General features: G+C 34.2%; 1 protein-coding gene across 1 annotated transcript in view; it reads left to right on the forward strand.

Annotated features, from left to right (window-relative positions):
* Positions 1–3,660: 3,660 nt before the first annotated feature.
* The window catches only part of CSRNP3 (cysteine and serine rich nuclear protein 3), a 91,665-nt gene continuing 75,914 nt past the window's right edge, over positions 3,661–19,411 (forward strand). Inside the window, exon 1 of the mRNA XM_040972074.1 lies at positions 3,661–3,911. The gene's annotated coding sequence lies outside the window, so the exon portion shown is untranslated. The remainder of the gene's footprint in view (positions 3,912–19,411) is intronic.

Raw genomic sequence — 19,411 nt, forward strand, 5'->3', positions numbered from 1 at the left:
CTCTCTTCCTTCCTTCCTACTTTCCTTTCTTAATTTTTTCTTATTTATTTTTTAACTAGTGAGACTATGATCTTCTTGAAAAAGTTTATATCTCATTTCATGTCCCTACTCACTGTCTTAGAGGTTGGCTGAGCTCTGCGTTAAATTCTCAATAAATGATTGTTGTTTTGAATTGGATTAATTCTGAATTCGGTAGCTGAAAAAGCCAACATATCAATTTCTCTGAATGTGTTAGGAAGGTAGATGAAATGTGTCAAAAAAATTAGGCTTGATAAAGAATAAATCCAAGGAAAAATATCCACTAATATGACTCCAAACAGTATACATGAAGGTGTCAGTAAGTCTTCCGTCATGCCATCGGATGCCCAAGGAATGCTTATATTTTTGCATGAATTAGACAGTAAATGCTTAATGTTGCTTCTGGGAATATTTGCTTAATTTTGGAAAGTGGATCAAAAGAAATATGATTCTATTATGCTATGTTGTCTTTGGAGAAAAATCAAGCTAATATGAATAAACAGTAAGAGTTGAAATGATCCTTGTCAATTTATAAATTTTGATATATGAATTTAAATCTACATATCCTTTTTCTCTTGGGTGCCATATATTTCCTTAAACTGTGATCTTGCATTTTCCTGCTAATTCCCAATTTAAACAGTTTGTAGGTCTGAAAAGTTTTATATAAGGGTGGGGGAACTGTTGTTCATTGTACAATGTGAGAGTCACTACTGCAGTTGTCACACTTTTAGACTGACAGATAATTCTGTATTATAATTGGAAATATAGGTATATTTCATAATTTGTTATAGTCTTTAGGCCTTTTTATGAGACTTCAAATGACATTCTAAATGTATCTCTATTTTTTTTTCTGTGTGTACTAGTAAAAAGATCTGTTATTCTCAAAAGTCTTAATTGATTTTATGTGATTGTGCAATTAAGATGAGTCCTTTTAAATTCTTTCAATATTAGAATTATATATAATATTTGCATTTTATTAATATTAATTGACTATGCTTAGCAGAATTAAAACATGAAAACATGGCTGTATATTTCCATGACATGGTCTCCAAAGGCTTTTCCATTCCTAGTGTGAACACTTGAAAACTAAGACCTAAGATGCCTTTAACAAGGGTGGACACTTGGCACCGTAGTTCAACTGCCTTTTGGGATACCTATATTCCATACGGGAGCATTTATTTCAAATCCCAGTCATTTTTCTTCCAATCCAGCCTCCTGCTAAAGCATTCTGGAAGGCTGCAGATAATGACTCAAATACTTGGGTTCCTGACACCCATGTGGCACAACCTGACTAATTCCAGGCTCATGGTTTTAACATGATGGGTCCCACCCTAGCTGTTTAGTGGCATTTTATTAGTGAACCAGTGAAGAAAAGATTCTCTCTTTCCCTTGCTTTCACTCTTGCTCTCTGTCTCTCTTTTTCCTCCCACCCTCTCTCCCACTCTCTTCCTTTCTAATTAGAAGCAAATAAATAATGTTAAACATGCTAGAATAATTCACTAAATTCACTTATAACAATAGTAGAGCTACAGGGATTATTCCTGGGTGATGATTCATGCTGTTTCTTTATCTTTCTAGCTCTGGTGTCTACTTTTAAGTATCTTTTTCAACAATTAATTTAACAAATTTTTATATTTAATACATAATTTATGAACAGTAATCTTCCCACTGGACACTTACCATTTTATTCTTGTTTTCATTATTGGCTCTCCTCATATTCTTTGTAGCTATTTATATATATTTTTTCTTAGTGTTTTTTTTTCTTTGCATATAGGCACACAAAATTCATACATATGTATGTGTGTGTGGTTTGTTTTTAAGTTCATACCTCGTGTTTCCAACTCTTGTCTTCTAAGGACTAGGAAGTAACTTAATCTTCTGTTCATTCTTTCCTTTCATTGGCAACCATTTTGTTTCACTGTTTTGAAGTGATGCAGTAAGAGAAAAATGGCTGCCTTTTGTTTATTTCCTTGTACATTAGCGTAATGACATCATCAAAGATATTAACTTGAATGTACATGTCTCTATGAGCCCGAAGTTATATTATAAACAAGGAACATTTTGTTTTTCTTTTTTTTCTAATGCCCTAAGGTTTTTTATGTTTAGCATAGCTACTGTGTGCAAAAGGAAAAATGAAATGAGCATACTGCAACACATGCAAAAGAGGTATCCTTTAAAATTTATATAAACATTTCTACAAATGTTAAGAAAAAACAAAAGAAGATATTTGACATGAAATAGTCTTGATCAATGCGAATCCCACAAATAATATCATAAGGAATGCTGTAGAATATATATTTAAAGACTGAACTATTTAACTATTTTGTTTTTTCTGGCTAAAACTTAATTTTAAAATTCCAATTGATTTTTTTTTTATTTTAATGGATGCTTTTTTACGCAGAAAGCAATTTTTAACAAAAGACTTAAATGCACTATCATGCAAATTTTTTGAAGATTAACTATTGCATATTTTACAAACACTATCAGATTATTGTATAAATCTATAAAAATCTATTTTCTGATTAAATGTATGATGCTCCTGGCTTTCAGTTCTGTGCACATTGTTATACTTTGCATGTATTTATCATTAGATTTTCACCAAGAATCACAAGCAATAAGCTATCAAATACTAATTAAATTTGAACTAATTATTACAGAGAAAGGATATAGACTTTTTATTCAGTTATAATAACAAAATGGCTTTCTATTTTGAAATGCATGCTGTTTTTACTTTTTGAGAAATAATTTTCAGTAATTAAGATATCTTAAGAAAAATTATCTAGGTTTGAATACATACTGTATACCTAGGCATATAAAATATATAAATGCAATGTTTATACATCAGAAATTTTCTATAAATATTGAGTAGTTATCTCTGAAACTACTTGTTAGCACTGAAATCAGATAAGGTAAAGCATCTGCTGTATTGAGGCAATCTGTCTAAAATAAGTTACTGCAATTTTAAGAATTAATATGAAGCATATGTCCTGGAGATCTTTAAATTGAAATCTTCATTGTTCTTTTAACTCAGCTGCTCTAGGAATGTGTCATCTTTTCATAGATAAGTTAATCACTCACATCACTTATATACATCAATTAAAATGACTCATCTTCCCATCTACCTTATCAAAAATAATTAGGATGCCTGCTTTAATTCATATATACTATCTTTTGCTGATTGAGACCTTAGCTGCAGAGTATTTGATGGAAACAACACATACACGTTTAGGAAAAACCTTAAGAAAAAGAGGCATCAGCAATCTAAAGGTTAAAATGATTTGCCAAATCATTCGTTAGGGAGACTCTGTAATGTCATTTGTAGGAAATGCTTCCAGAAATCATACAGCAGGAAATAGCTTTTTACAAGTTCTCCTTCCTTAAATTACTCAGGCTCTTATTAAAATAAGATCTAGCTAAGTTCTTTTGAATGCCTGCTTAAACATTTTCTATAATAATAATAAAAAAATATGTGTGAAAGGTTTTCCATAAGTTGTGCTGCATTAATGACTTGGAGCAGTTTCTTGATCTGTTATTCCTTCCTCCTAGTAGATCTCAGCTGATAAAAATATCCATAGACACAGTGAAGTCAGTGGCACGCCTGGCTTTCTCAGACAAAACTCCATGTGATCACATATAGGCAGCCTCAGAGAGGCTGATGCCGTGCAGCAAGCAGTAGGTAATGAGTCTTTGTGCAGAGTGAAGCTCTTGTCGCTGAACAATAAAGCATATGGTACCAGCAATAAAACACAGGGCTGGGAAATTTCAGAAGATTCCGCTGAACCAGGAGGAGCTGTACCGTCTGTGATACTGACACATTATAAAATGATAATCAATTTATTTTGGATTCTAATGAATACAGAGTGCATGGACTAAGACATCAGCTATTTGAACAGGTTGGTGATTTTGTAAATTACTCCAACACTTATTTGTATTTGATGGGATTTAAATTAGGTGGGCTGATGTGTGTTTTGCTTTAAACAAAAACTTTGAGAGGTATTTGTAGTGTGCGGTGTGATACATGCACTTGAATTGACCAAATATGATTAAATTGTTGATGTAGTCAGATCTAACACACAAATGCTGCTATCATTAAACTTAAAAATTATTCTTTTAAGCATGTATAACAAAAAAAATTCACTAATTTTTGTATTCTATGTGTACAAAAAATAACATAAGATAGAATATTATTAAGAAATATGTCAAATAAAGAGCTTCAAATTTATTTTTCAATATTAAAAATTCTGTATTGCACTAGTTTATATGTCTTATAAATTACATAATATATCATTCAGAATTCATTTATAGCTTTCAGTATATTGTAAAAGAAATGTTTGAAATAATTAAAAAACAAATTTTAAAATAAAAATTTTGAAATGTTAATATTGCTAGCCATTGGAAATTTATTTATAATTTAGTAAGCCTTATCTATGCCAATTTTTATGCATTTAATTAATTGTTTCTTTTATCCTTTGACAATGGAATAATTCTATTAAACCTTTTATTTTGTAGATACTATTCACTCAAATGGAGGAAAAATAGCTAATTTTAAAAATGAGTTGATTAATTATGTGGTGATGCAGGTTGCTATTTGTTTGCCATTTAGAAAAGAATATGTGCTTTTATGTATATCTACAAAAATCTTTATAAACATGACACTCCTTTATCTAATCTAGAAAACAGCCACTTCTTGGCTTTACGAGCAATAGAGAAGTTTATGTGTCAAATATAGCGATTGCTGCGTGTAGGAAGACAAGGGAAGAAATAACTCCAGCAAAGAACAGCATAACATTGAACATCTTTGCCAAAGACAGACAAGCCTTAGGGCTATAGGCATCCCCAGATTTACATGCGTAGTTTAACTTTGCTCTTCATTCTCACTGCTGTATTGTTTTAAAGGCAACCTGGGACCTAAATTCTTCACAATCAATTTTTTGGACACCATTTAGGATGATAGTCTCTAAGACACTAGGGTGCATTTAACATTTTACAGAATTGCTATAGTGACCTCATGTATTTGGATAGTGACTAATATAAATTTATGCCTGTAAGGTGCTGTTTAAACCACAACAAAAAGAATAGCCGTGTGTCTGATACATGCGATATGTATTTCAACTGCAAAAAAATAAATAAATAAATAAATAAAAATAAAAGAAAGCTATGTTTCAAAAACATGAGAAGTTAATGAAAAATTTAAACTGGACTGTCACACATATTTAAATGAAGTATTTGACTATTTGGGTTTCCTTGGTTACCATAGTCGCTGCCGATTGCTTCTTTTTGTGGGAGGGGGTAAGCAGCGAGAGGAGTACTCTAAAGCAGACGCTAAAATGGTTGATCCCTTAACCTGCTTGGGGAGAGGGGATGCTGACAGCCCAGGAAAGCGGCGCCCACTCCCCATCGCCGTTCCTTCTCTCCGGTGATTCAGGTACCCGGCAGAGCCGCAATTGCACAATCCCTTACCCAGCATTCCGTTTCAGCTGCTGGAGGATTGCCTGAGCTTTATGCAAACGAGACCAGCTCCGAGGCTTCGACTGCAGAAGGGGGGTGGGAGGGGGCGGGAAGCAGCAGGGAGTTCAAAGGTCACAGGGCTGGTGGAAAGCTGAGCAGTTGCCTGGAAAAAAATGTACAAGGCTCCTCTGCAGCAGTGTTTTGCAGCAGTTAAATGAAGTGGGCTTGATTTTAGAGGGTGAAGATTTTACAGCGTCGGTACGTAAGTCCTTCAAAGTACGTGTAGGTATGGTGACATTTCATGATGCGCGTGATTTTATTTATTAAAGACACTAGTGAGAATTGGCTGGTTTAATTCACTGTGGTAGTTGGCAATGTGTTCCTGGTTTTCAGAGTTCCATTAAATGTTTTATTTAATTTTCGTCTTAGTTTTTTTTGAAACATGAGTGTTTTGTTCCACTGGAGCAATTTCCGACGAGAACAAATTGGATTTGAGCTTCTAAATAATATTTTTATAAGTTTCTGATTGCAAAGAGATATCTGAGTTGCAACAACCAGGTGAATATCAAGACTTACAACTTTTATAGGATTTTCACATTTTTAAAGAAATGTGTTTTAACGAACTGGTTTGTTAGCCTGAGGTTTTTCTGAAGTATCTGGAGTTAAATAATGAAGTTCTTTTGTTTCTATGCCACACAACATCGTGAGGATAGTTTTAATAAGTTGTGCTTAATTCCATGTCAAGAAAAGGTTTGGATCTTGAGAGTTTTCATATTTTATGTCTTCTTAGAAAAATAATCACTCATTGTTTAGAGGCTAAAATTTTCATTGATTTGTCTTTTACTGTAAATTATTTGGGTGGAGGGGGAATTTTTCAATAGTGGTGTTTGAACTAGTTATATTCAACTTCCTATGGTGTTTCAGCTAAGTTGGATTATAAAGTGATCCTCATCAGTGTCACTGGCAGGACAAAGTCTTTCTCCTTGCAGTAGACATCACACTTGTAAAATGTGTGATTACATCATACCAGCCTGCTCTGCACCAAACAAATGTGTACTCACTTTGATTCTTCATGGCGCTTTTTAATTTCCAAAGCATTGCTTGGCCATCTCATCAAAAATGTAAATATGCCAATCCAACTGTTACAATGTAGATGGGAAAAAAGCAGTGTTTTTATTTGCCTCAACTGTGCATCTTACTACATTACGGATTGTATGTATACAAGATATATGGAAAACATGTAGAAGCAAGTTAGCATTTACTCATAAAGTTATTGCTTTATGATTTTGTTTTTGCATGACATTTAAAAATAAATTTTATGAAGCTTACAAAGAATTGTTATACATTTAGTTAACCTTAATTATTTTCTCTGTCCTGGGAAATGGGATTTAATTTTATTAAAATGATTATGATGCGCTTTTATATGAAAACATTAGGGGTCTTTAGGCAGGATCAAAACAGAAGGACAGTCACTTAGAACAGTGAAGGACAATTATCCCAAATATTGATAAATTCACTTTGTGGTGACTATCCAGGGCCAGATGCTCAGACTGTTATCACTTTGTGGAGGCATTATAACATTTTTTTTCTGGACCTTAAAGATTAAGAAAAAGAATTCATGTTTTGTATCAGCTTTTAAAAAATGCAATAACTGCCATTTTGTTTTCATCTTTCCTTTGAACTTTGAATGAATTCAGCTCAGGGGAACGTTTTTAAAATAATTTCTTCTTATGTTGGTTAAACCGTGAGATCCTCTGGTCCAAAATAATGTTTATATCCTTTTGTTTATATATGTACATATATATATGTGTGTGTATATATAATACACATGTATTATATACACATATACTATAATATTCTGTATTTTATGGTGTATATAATATTTGCATGCACATAAATACATATAGGTGGTTCATACAGCTAAATAAAATATCTCCAACTGGTTGGTCATATTTAATCCAACTATTGTTAATAGCTAAACTTTTACCTTTAATACGGGTAGTGACTGTAATTTTCATCTTTTTAGCCCTGTGTTGTAGACAGAAGGAAAGGGAAGTACCAAGTTCAACATTCATTTAGGCAGTGCATTACCTTGAAGTTCTCAAATGCATCTCAAATGCATCAGCAACCACATTGTGAATGCAAAACTGAAAACTCAGTGCAGGCCAGGAAGGGGAGCCCACCAAGAATCCTGAAGAAAGTGTGATAATCGACAAATGTGAAATAAAGAGAATTGTTGTACTTCTGTGAGCCACGAGAGAACTATATATGTCTTGCCACTAATTTACAGCTTTGAATATCCTGGATAATTTATGTCCCTATGCAAATACACTCAAAACTAGTCTTTTTTTGCATCAGCTTGAGCCATACTATTCCTATACAAATCTCAGCAGCATGTATATCAGTAATTTCTAATCTGGATATTTAAAAGTACATGGAAATATGTATTGTGTAAATACAATTCAAATCAAACTTGAAAAGTAAGTGAGTAAATAACCTAAAAAAGAATTATTAGTGCTATGCAGTTAGAATATTTAAAGAAGCAGTGTTATCATATTTCAAGAAATCTTTAAAGAGTCTTCAAAAATGAACTTCCTGCTTCCTAATTACCAATCTGTCTTTGTCATCATTGGAAACTGCAGACCATATTGTAGGATTGGAAAAGATTTTAGGACAAACATGTTGCACTCAGTTTAGCGGCATGGAGCGTAGTCTAGAACTGACAACCTGTCATTTCAAAATCACATATGTACAATGTATGTTTTATTATCACTGTATTTGTCCTTCCCCTAAAATCTTGGAGACTATGAAAGAGAAAGAACTAAATTACTTGTAATGTATAGGAAAAAGTGCTCAAAGTAAATATTGAGTATTCAAAACTACCATGTTTATTTTAACATTGCATTTTAAAGAAACAAACAGTTGCCTTTTTATTGCCTATTCTAGATTCCTAATATAATTGCAATAATTTATTAAAGTGTGTAAATACAACAAAAGTATAAAGTGTTTTGAAGATCTTGTTAGGCTTACAATAATGTTTCTCTCATACTCTATATAACATAAATCAATTTTTCCAATAGCTAAAGTTTATAACTTCAAAGGCTAGTTTTAAAAAAAAACTCATAATTTCTTGAGAAGTACACATCATTATGCCTTCTGGAGTTAAGAGGGAATCAGCCTGTAATTGTTATGTGTGATTCCAAGCTATATGATGGGGTGCGAAAATTGACAATGGGTTAGTTAAGAGCTAATGTTTAATTCCTAATTCTGGTGCCACTTTCAATGTGTGCTCTGTTGCTACATGCAATGCGGTTTAGACATGACAGTTAAAAGTCACAAGTATCATCTTCTTCACCTGAAAGGTAGTAATAGTTTCTGAATTGATGAATATTTTATAAATATAAAATGTTGTAATACAGTGTATACAATAGAATATTATTCAGTCATAAGGATGAAATTTTGTCATTTGTAACAACATGCATAAAAATGGGTTATTATGTTAAGTGACATAAGCCAAGAGCGGAAAGAAAATATCACAAGATATTATTCATATGGAGTTAAAAATATATCATTGTGGTTACCTGAGACTGGAAAAAAGAAAAGGGGCAAAGAAACAGAAAAGGTTGAATTACAGGTATTAGGCTATAGTTAGATAGGAGTGAAGAGTTTGAGGATTCTATTGCCTGGTAAGGTGAAGACAGAGAAAGTTAACCTGAATATTTCTCTATAAAAACCCTAAAAGATAAAAATTGGGGGATATGTTCACTATAAATAGATGTTAAATGTTTTGCCCTGCCCTGATTGAACATTATACAATGTATACATTGTACCCCACAAGTACATATTCTTTTCACCTGTTAAAATTTATATAAATAAAATATTTAAAAACAGAATAGTCTGATGCGTGCCTGGCACTTATAAAAACTAACATTAATGTTGTTTTAATACATGGGAGTTGATTTTCTGGTGTTGACAAGTTCGATGTAAGCCGTAGCTGTAGAGCATCTTAGTTTTCAACAGCTGAAGAAGCACTGTGTTTACCAAGATAGAAACCTGCTAAGGTTTTACTGGAGATCAGGAGAGAGAGAGAAGGCAAGCACCAAGGTCACTAGGGTTCAACCTGTGTGAGAAAGCTTGAAGCATTTCCACCTAGAAACACAATCTTTAAAATATGGTGCAGCAACATCTACTTTTCCGAGCTCTCGTTTTCAAACTTTCCATCCTTGTGCCTTGGCTTCAGTTTTCTTAAATTTTGATGTTCTAAAGTGAAGGCAGTGGTTGTTCACCTATGCTGCACCTATGCTGCCAGAATATCTATTTCATCTGTAAATTCTAAGCTTTTCAAGGAGAGAGCCTGGTGTATATTTGGTGCCCAAGAAATGTTTGTTGAACCAATGCCATTTTGGAACATAAAGAGCTCAATTTTATCTAATGACATAAACATGCTGATTTCCTTGAGTCATGAAATGATCTTTGTGCCACAGATTTACTGCTATTTTGAAATTCCAATGTATCATAATGATGCTTACACATATAGTATCAAATGACTTACTCAAACATCTTTTTAAAAATATATATTCCAACGCTATATTCCAACGTCTTTTAAAAAATGTATAAAATATATCTGTGATTTTTCTTATGAATTATTTTAATAGTACCATGCCGAGACAGGACTTTCTGGTAAATACACACTGTACTAAGTGGGAGTAAATCAGAGGCATATAATGACTTTTTGCTTTTTTGAAATGTGCTTGAAGGGAAAAATTCCCTTAAATAACATTTCTGTAATATTTAAAAGAACATGGCTTTTTGTGACATATCTACTATAAACAAGTTTTAATTTGTGCCAATAAAACATTCAGAGACTTGAAAATCCAGGTATTTAATCTTATATTACATATTATCACTACTAATTGCTGCTTAATTCAATGTCAAATTCAGGTGGAATAACTACTGTATTCTGCCTTAGATTAAAAAATCTATATCTTGCCTTAGGTGGTGATTCATTTTAAAGATTGTCAAAGTACTTTTTTTTTTACTTCTAATTTTTAATCTTTTTAAATTTTTACACAATATCTCAAGTAGGATCCCAGTATTTGAGTGGTTATAGTTGTACAACTTGGTAATGTTTTGGTCTGGCCACTGTTTAAGAGTATTTTATAATTGCAATGTTTGGTTTTTAAGTTCCTTTTCCTTCACACATTTCTGCTTTCTCTGCAGGAAAAGGATATTATTGCTTTTAAATACCCTTTGATAAACTTTTACTAGTCCTATTTTATTGCTTCATCAGAAGCTTTCTAGAAGATTGAAGGAAACTCTTTCAGTGCTAGGGACAGGGGGTAGAGAGAATTATATTCCAATGCTACCATAGTTTTACCAAATTCATTGACGCTGGCATAATCTTTTTCCTTAATAAAGTTAACTTTTCCCAAATTAGGCTAAGTGCTATTTTCAAGTTTTAACAACAAGTATGTAATAAACTTTTCTTTGATTTTCCTTGGTATTCATGTTGTTAGAGTGCAGAAAATAAGCTTACAACTAGCAATTGATCAATTATTGGCATTTTAGAAAGACTTTTTCTAGTCTTGACTGTTTTTTCTGCTCTTATAAACTAAAAGCACGAATCTTAGTTACATTTACAGTTAGACTTTTGGCTCCCAGGCCAGGATGTGTCCCATTACTTCATATGCTATGAAATGATGATTGATATTTAGAGCCACCAGGCTTCAAAAATACTTTTTTTATGTGAATACTAATCCCAATGATGCAGAAGTATATGGCAACGTGGAGAACTTCTTGGGACCCATAAGTCAGAGTATAGGGAAGCTCTTTACTATTATCAATCCATCCTTCAGTCAACAGAACGTAAGTCAGTTTGGTCATTGTTGTTTCACATAGTAAGGGAAGAGGAAATAAGCAGAGGCACCAGTCTGTGTACAAAATTCACGTGGTTTTTTTTTTTTCTGATTTACTCTAAGTTAATGGGGGGTTCACTATACATTTGAGATTTTCACTAGGTCAGACCACACCTTGTACTCTAAGAATTGGAAACTAAGAATCACAGATGCCATCCTCTTCCATAAAAATTAGGTCACTTGTTAATAGCTGATCCAAGATTAGACTCTAATATGACAGGTTACTGAACAGGTTCTGAGAAGCATATTCTGTCTATAATGAATGTTAGACTCAGATGTGATAAAATGTTAACTAGCAACTGCTGATAAATACATGGGCCAGGTGCTGTGAAATCGGAAATGTCATTTAACTCTAGAGTGGTGCACAGAATATTTCTCAGAGAAAGACTCTGTCAACCCTAAAAACCCAAACTAGTGATATAGATTCTGAAGTTTCAATTTCTTTGTTAAAACTACATTGTAGGTTTGGGGAGAAAATTGCAGGGAATGATTATAAAGTATTGCAACAAAGTGAGTGCTCAATAATTACTCATAGAAGTTATTGTAAAACAACATGATGTGATTCAACCACTTTTTAAGAAAGACAAACACAGTTTGGAAAAGTGTTTGCTACTTAGATCCTTCCTGTCTAGAATCAAAATCAATTCAGAACATCCCTGAAGATGTAGTAGACTCATATGGAGCTGTAAGGTCATGACCCTGACAGGAAAGGGAACAGAGGCAGCAGATTCTGACTTCACTGGTACTCTGAAGGGTTGTGCGTACACTAAATTGTTTCTCTCAGTTCTGGATAATTCACCAAGTCACAAAAGACAATATAATCTCTAGAGCAGAGGTCCCTGTCTTAGGAGTCTATGAATAGATGGCATGTATTTGCTCTTAGTTGTCCCTCCCCCAAGGAAAAACATTTATTTGTTATTCATTTTACCAAATTCTAAAACTGCAAATTGTCAATCTGTACAATTGCTAAGATCAACTGCATATGAAGCAAATGAAACCTTCCACTCAAAATCACAGGCAACCATAGCAAAGGAAATTTATACATAATTGGGGAACTCCACAATCATTTTTTCTCCAACAAAAATATTTATTAGGCCAGAGTGCTCCCAGGGTTCTTGGCTTAAACAGACACCTGGACAAGAGAGGTACATTTCAGCCAATTTACACTACTCACACTGGCAATCTACCAGCAGCATTTTTCACATTGGTCATGGCCATGGAAACACCTTGCAGGATTTTACCTTGTAAGATCATTGCCAAATCCCTCTTCTCTTGGCAGGAGATGCACTAATTTCTTGCCAAATGGGTTTAAGCAGAAATGACCCCAGTATTTTGGAAGAACATATCTTTTTGTTTTTCAGAGAAATACATATGCATTTCAGAATGTATTTTGAGAAATAAATCTTCAAGAAGTACTTCCTTTCCCCTCATTTTCCTTTCCTCTTTTTTCCTTTTTATTATTTTCCATGAATTGCTTAAGTGACCTAAGTGTGATGGTTTATCTCATAATAAATGATTACATTAAATACCAAATTTGTAGTAGCATTCCTCCCAAATGCTTCCGGTAAAAATAGTATGCAATACAGTTACCATCTGTGATTCATTGGAGAAAATTTCACTGGGAGAGAGCCTAGTACACTCCTACTGAATTCTAATACTGGTTTTCTAAGACACTTGTAAAAAGTAGCTTACCTGCCTCCAATTTGGGTTATTTGACTTGAAAATTACAGTAACAATTCCAAGATTGTTGTACAGATTCAATAAGATAAAGATTGTAAAGTAAGTGGCACATGACAGATTTCAAGAAACTGAAGTCTTCTTTTGTCCCTATCACTTTACATCAGAGTTTAGCATTGTGCATTTCCTGGTCTACAGGTATTATATACTAGTAAAAAACACAATAACATAACTATATATTATAAGTGACATTTAAACACTGAAAAGAAACAATAGAATATATAATGCAAGCACAGGTGCATATAATTTCTTGGCTGGCTGCCTTTGAATAATTATCCTTAGGGAGAGGAGCTGAGATAGAGATCATTATGGCTGAAGTAGCCAACCAGGGTAGTAAAAAAAGGGAAAACTACTTAATGGCAGTTGGAATCTTTATCCGCTGTGGTTGGTGTCAGAGAAATGTGAGGCCACACAGTACTCAGGATTGGCCAAGTAGTCATATCTTACCCCTAGCTCTGCACACTAATATGCAAAAGTATGAAAGTTAAAAGGAAAGAGGGGAGAGATTTAAAAGTGTACACAAAAAAACTTGTAGAATGGAGTCAAAGGCCTTGTAAAAAGTTGAGATTTGTTCAGCTATTATAAAGCCTGTCAAGGAAGTCATTTTCTTTAGAAAGGCAACTGCTTAAAATAGTGATTATGCTATGTAACAAAAGCTTTAGACTATCCTCATTGTTTGAGTAACATAATAGTGCAAGGATAAAACACCACAGATAATTCAGTCATGTTTTAATAAAATTGGAGGTGACACGGATTTAATACAGATTAACTTAGTTTAAAATTTATCCAGATATTGAGGAGCATTTAGGTAACTGAAGATAGTACTCAAAAGAATCAAAACTACATAGCATATTAATTTTTAACTGAGTTCTTCTTTCTTAGGTATTAGAATAAAACCTGCATCCCATCAGTTGGACCACTGCCCTCTATCTGGCCCATTACAAAATTTGGTTGATGATTACATCCATGCACTTTTTTTCACAGATGAGTCACTCACTAGCATTTTCATCAAACTGTTTAAAATGATTTGGCTTCATCATTTAAACTTGATGAAGCAATAAAAAGTATCAGTTTACATTCTGAGGAAATGGAAGAAGAAACAACTTCTGTACAACTCATTCTAGATTCTGGTGCTTCTTGCTCCTGAAATGATCAACCTTGCCCTATCAGGTTTATTGGAATAGAATATTATCATAAGTTTCAGCATTTTGTGCTGTCTGGAAGAGTTTATTGGGAGACAAAGCAAATTATTTTATTCTTTGACAAATGATGAAAAAAAACCCATCATATGCCACATTCTTACACAAGTTTTTCAACAAACCACTTTGTCTATGCTCCATCAAAAGGGTGGTGGAAAAATCCTTGATAATGACCTTTGTAGACAAGGGTCACCTTTGCTTTGCTTAATCACAAAATTAGGAAAATCAAACAGACAAGAAACAACAAGCTCAGCATCCTAGTACAAGTGAACCCAGGGACCCTCTGTATTTCTAACAGAATGACCTTAAGGGCTCCTGCACAAAGGAAAGTGGAGGCAGGGGAAAGACCTAGCCACCCTGAAAACAGAACTTCTCATCTCTTTCATGCAGTAAACCAGGGGAAAGAGAATTCTCACTGAAGTATCTCATTACCATGCAACAGATTCTTGCTACTTCCTTTTAAATTCACATCTTCCCACATCAGTGAGATATGTAACCCATTAACTATAACCCACACCTTCACTTTTTCTAATTATTCTCCTTAATGATACTACTGCATTATTTCCTGGATTTCCTCTTTTTGATAAAGAGCAAAGCTGCCAAATCATGTAAGTGATTTTAATGGGAAGGTGGCTTTTCTTCCATAAATGTTTTTGTTGCTTGCAGTGTTTTACATTGTCACCAAAAAACATTAATTAAGATTGTCAGATAATATGTAAGATGCTTAGGTAAGTTGGAATTTCAGATCAACAAAAATAATTTTAGCTTAAATATGCCCAAGTATCATCTTTTTAAAATTTGAAATTCTAATTTGATTCAGTGTTTTTTATTTTTAGTTGTTAAATCTTTGCAATCACAACGTGGTTTTGAAATTAAGGTAGGCTGCTCCTCTGAATTCTCAGATTGACAATGTTAAGGCATACTTGTCTTTTTTTCCCAAAGTTTATTTCTTTTCATTGGAAAAGCAGATTTATAAAAGGAAGGAGAAACAGAGAAAGATCTTCCATCCACTGGTTCATTCCGCAGATGGCCACAATGGCTGAAGCTCAGCCATGTCAAAGCTAGGAGTCAGGAGTTTCTTCCAGGTCTGCCCCACAGAGTCAGGATCTCAAGGCTTTGGACCATCCTCCATTGCTTTCCTAGGCCACCAGCAGGAAGATGGAAGGGCAGTGGAGCAGCTGAGGCAATAATTGGCATCCATATAAAATGCCAGCAGTTGGAGGTGAAGGATTAGCCAGCTGAGCCAATATGCTAGCCCAAAGTTATATTTTCTGTTGCCATTGCCTTGTGATAGATCACAAAACATTAGAAATTAGGGACAAAATATAAGAAAACCTGACTTAAGACTTGATGAGAATGAAATGGAATAATTAGAGTCCATTGAGTTATCTGTGAAAACTGTAAAAAAAAATTAGGCCATCAAAAGACAAGGAATAAAAAATACTAACACATAAACAGCATCTAGCTTCAGTAATTTATCCAAAGCATTAACGGGCATGCTTTTATACATCCTCATTGGGTATCTTTAGCTGAACACTTGCTCATGGTCTCTTTATGCTTTCTTCCTCCTGTTGCTTCTCCCTTTGAGTTCACTGTTCTTTCTTTCCTTCCCATTAGACCAGTATTTAAATGAAAACATGGGCCCAGCAGTGAATTGACAAAGTATATTGATAAGTACAAAATAAGACAAATCAGCGTTGGACAAGCAGAGTGTATTGGGTTTCAGAGGCAGTGAAATGTATTAAAGCCTGTGAGTGATTGGAGGGCTCCCTGATCATAATGCTTCCCTTTCTGCCTACTGCCCATCAAGTTGGAACAGCGCAGCAGTTAGAACATTAGGTTTTAAACAGGACATATATAGAAATATAGGAGCTTAGATCTTGTAGTCATAGAACTCCAGAGGGAAAAAAAGGAATGGCCATGGCCATGAGCCATGAAGCTCTCCTAACCCTTGAGATAGCTGAGTTTTGTGATCTTTAGCTATACATTCAATTACATGACATAATTCAGTACTTTTTCAGCAGAAGTATTTTATTTAAGCTAGTTCAGAATTGGCTTTTTTGTTCATTGTGAGCAAAATTACTTTATCCAATTTTAACTCTTAGCTTGATTTTCCTTCAATCAAATAAGCCAGATACAATTTAAAGTAGGGGAGACAGACTGGTAAATGAGATGAACATGATTTGTGCCTGCGTGGAAATTTCAGTTTGAGAACATAGACATGAGAAAGTGAAGTACAGCTGTGGAAGGATTCCATTTATTTATTGGCAAATACTTATTGAAAATGTATTGTGTGTGTGTGTGTTTGTGTGTGTGTGTGTTTGTGTGTGTGTATCACTATTCTAGGCCCTTGGATTATCAGTAAAGAAAACAAAGATACCTACTTTTATGCCAGTTAACAGTGGATGATGATAGTGAGCACAAACAGAAATAAATGTTAATATACTATGAATTTAGATGGTGGTAAATACTGTGGGGAAAAAAAGTATTAAGTAGACGAAATAAATAAATAAATAAATGGTCTGTGAAATGACCTAGAGGCCGGAGAAATGACAACTTGGAGAAACTGGAAGATTCTTATGGTTAAAAAATAAAGCACAAGTCCAGTGGCTCAAAATGAGGATCAAGAGGTTAGCCAGCTGCATTGTTAAGGGCTTTATAATTCATTCTGAGGATTTTAAACTTTATCCTAAACCAATCTAAATCCACTTAAGAGTATAAACTATTGACTGATGTGACGAGTTTCACATTTTAAATTTATCATTTTGTCTGTAACCTGGAAAACATGTTGAAAGCCAACTGCAGGAATGACCGAATAATTAGTCCATGTGAGAAACAGTGGTGCCCTTGACCAGCTTGTTTTCCTGATAGTGGTAGAAGTGATAAAATGTTTCTTGTCCAGGTGTAGAGTTTTAGTTTTTCTTGTTTAGGATATATTAATGGGAATTCAACTTTATCTTTTATTCTGTGGGATTTGAAGTTATATAAAGCCAATTTGAAATGTTTACCACTGTTCCATTGCCTTCGTGATTACCAAGTTTAATCATGCCTCATCTTTGGGAACCAAAGTATTTGTGGGTGCTGAAGACACACAGCAGCAATAATTTACTTTTGCACAGGCATTCATTCTACCCCCCCCCCCATTTGTTTCTGTCTACCTGGCCGCAGAGTATCATTCTCAGATTGTAAGAGAAGAAACATAGAGGACTAATTAAGAATGCAGCATTTTATTGCAGAATCTTCTGCCTTGTGTTTTGTAAAAGAAAATTGCTTTTTAGTCTGGAATAAGGACTACATACTGGAAAGCAATAAGACATTTGGTCACCATATTGTGTTATGACATTTTGTAATGCTCACACAGTATTTTTCAAAGATTTATTTGAAAGGCAAAGTGACATAGAGAAAGAAGAGAGATCTTCCATCTGCTGGTCACTCTGCTGTGGTTGGATCGGGAAAGACAGGAGTCAGAAATTCTATCCAAGTCTATCTTGTGGATGGCCAACATATAAGTACCCCTCATCTACTGCTTGCCAGGAAAATTAGCAGGAAGATGGTTCACAAGTGGAGTAGCTGGGCTCAGGGTGACATCCTGATTTGGGATGGGATCTTCTTCTAGTAATGGCTTAACTTGTTATAGTCTCAAAACCAGACCATTATTACATTTTATTGCTGCAAAAGCAATTTAACAGGCAACCATTTTGATAGGTGTGTAGTAAGATTATGTTACTTCCCCTCCATTAGTTATTTGTTTTATTTATAGTTTACATACTAATCGCAAAATAAACAATCAGTATCTTACTTTGAAATGATCTAACTTGGGCCATTTCAAATCTAAAATTACATTCAAATTTCAACAGCATTCCCTGATGTTTTGCCAGTTGGTTACAAATCTAATAACAAGAATTGGGACTTTTGAATTTTTTATTTGTCATGCTATCTCTTTCAATTCTTGAAGATGTGAAGACATGTCATCTTCTGTGATAATGGGATATGGATTCCTGTAGCTTAATTGGGTGTCCTCTATCCTTGAGAAATCTGCTTTCTATTAGGATTCTGGAGATTGTGTTGTGCGGACGTGGAGTTTAGGAGGGTAATAGTTTTTGACTGTTCTCATTGTAATACCTTGTTATAAACATGTACTTTTAAAACATGGGCTTCTATCTTGTATTACTTTTTGCCTTGGAGTCTCTCCCTCATGAATTACTTTGCAACTTGTTTGAAGTGAATCATTTTAAAATTTATATCCTGTCCTACTTTTATTTCAAGTCTTTACTTAAAATATCTTCTTTTTCTCTTTACCCTGCTCAGATATGCATGAACATTTTATGCATTTCACACTCCTTGAGATGGAAAAAAATAATATGCTAATCTGAGTAGTGGTAAAATCAGATACAGAAAAGAGACTTTGTCCTCCAAAGGGTGGACAATGGTATATCAGTTATCACCATTGTTAATGTGGCAATCATGTAGATTTACAATACCGGGAAAGGGAACATTCATTTGGGACTCTTCTCAACTTCGAAGAGGTCAGCGTTGCAGATATTTTCTGCTTGAGTTCAAGCATCATGTTCTAACTCCCTTTGGTATCCCCTACTCTAGCAGTTAGCATCAATATAGGCTCATGCTAAGGTGAGTGAGTAAGTTGAAATTAAGAGTCAATAGGAAACATTAAATACTGTACTTATTATACCAGAAATCACACTAGGGATGGCCAAAGAAGAGGTATTGACTAGAAATTGAGTCCTGGGTTATGTGTTTCTATAAACTTGGTGTGTGATTATCTGCAGAGTCTAGTAAAATCCAAAAAGGAAATTGCTATAACACAGGCTGCATGTTAGACAAGTGATCCTCAAATTTGAAGATGCATCAAAACCACCTAATCTGATATTTCCTGAAGCATAAAGTGTTAGGCACTGCTTCCTCAGCAGTTCTGATTCTGTTGGATCTAGGGAAGAAAATGAAATTATAATACTAACTTTTCCCTCCCTGGTGATACTGCCACTGCTGATGTAGGTAGCACACTTTGAAAACACTGAATTAGACCCTGGGGAGCTGCAGATCCGGGCAAAAAACTTGTTCCATGATCTACACAGT

Source organism: Ochotona curzoniae, unplaced genomic scaffold (assembly GCF_017591425.1).
Source record: "Ochotona curzoniae isolate NIBS_2020 unplaced genomic scaffold, NIBS_Ocur_1.0 contig_2210, whole genome shotgun sequence".
Taxonomy (NCBI): Eukaryota; Metazoa; Chordata; class Mammalia; order Lagomorpha; family Ochotonidae; genus Ochotona; species Ochotona curzoniae.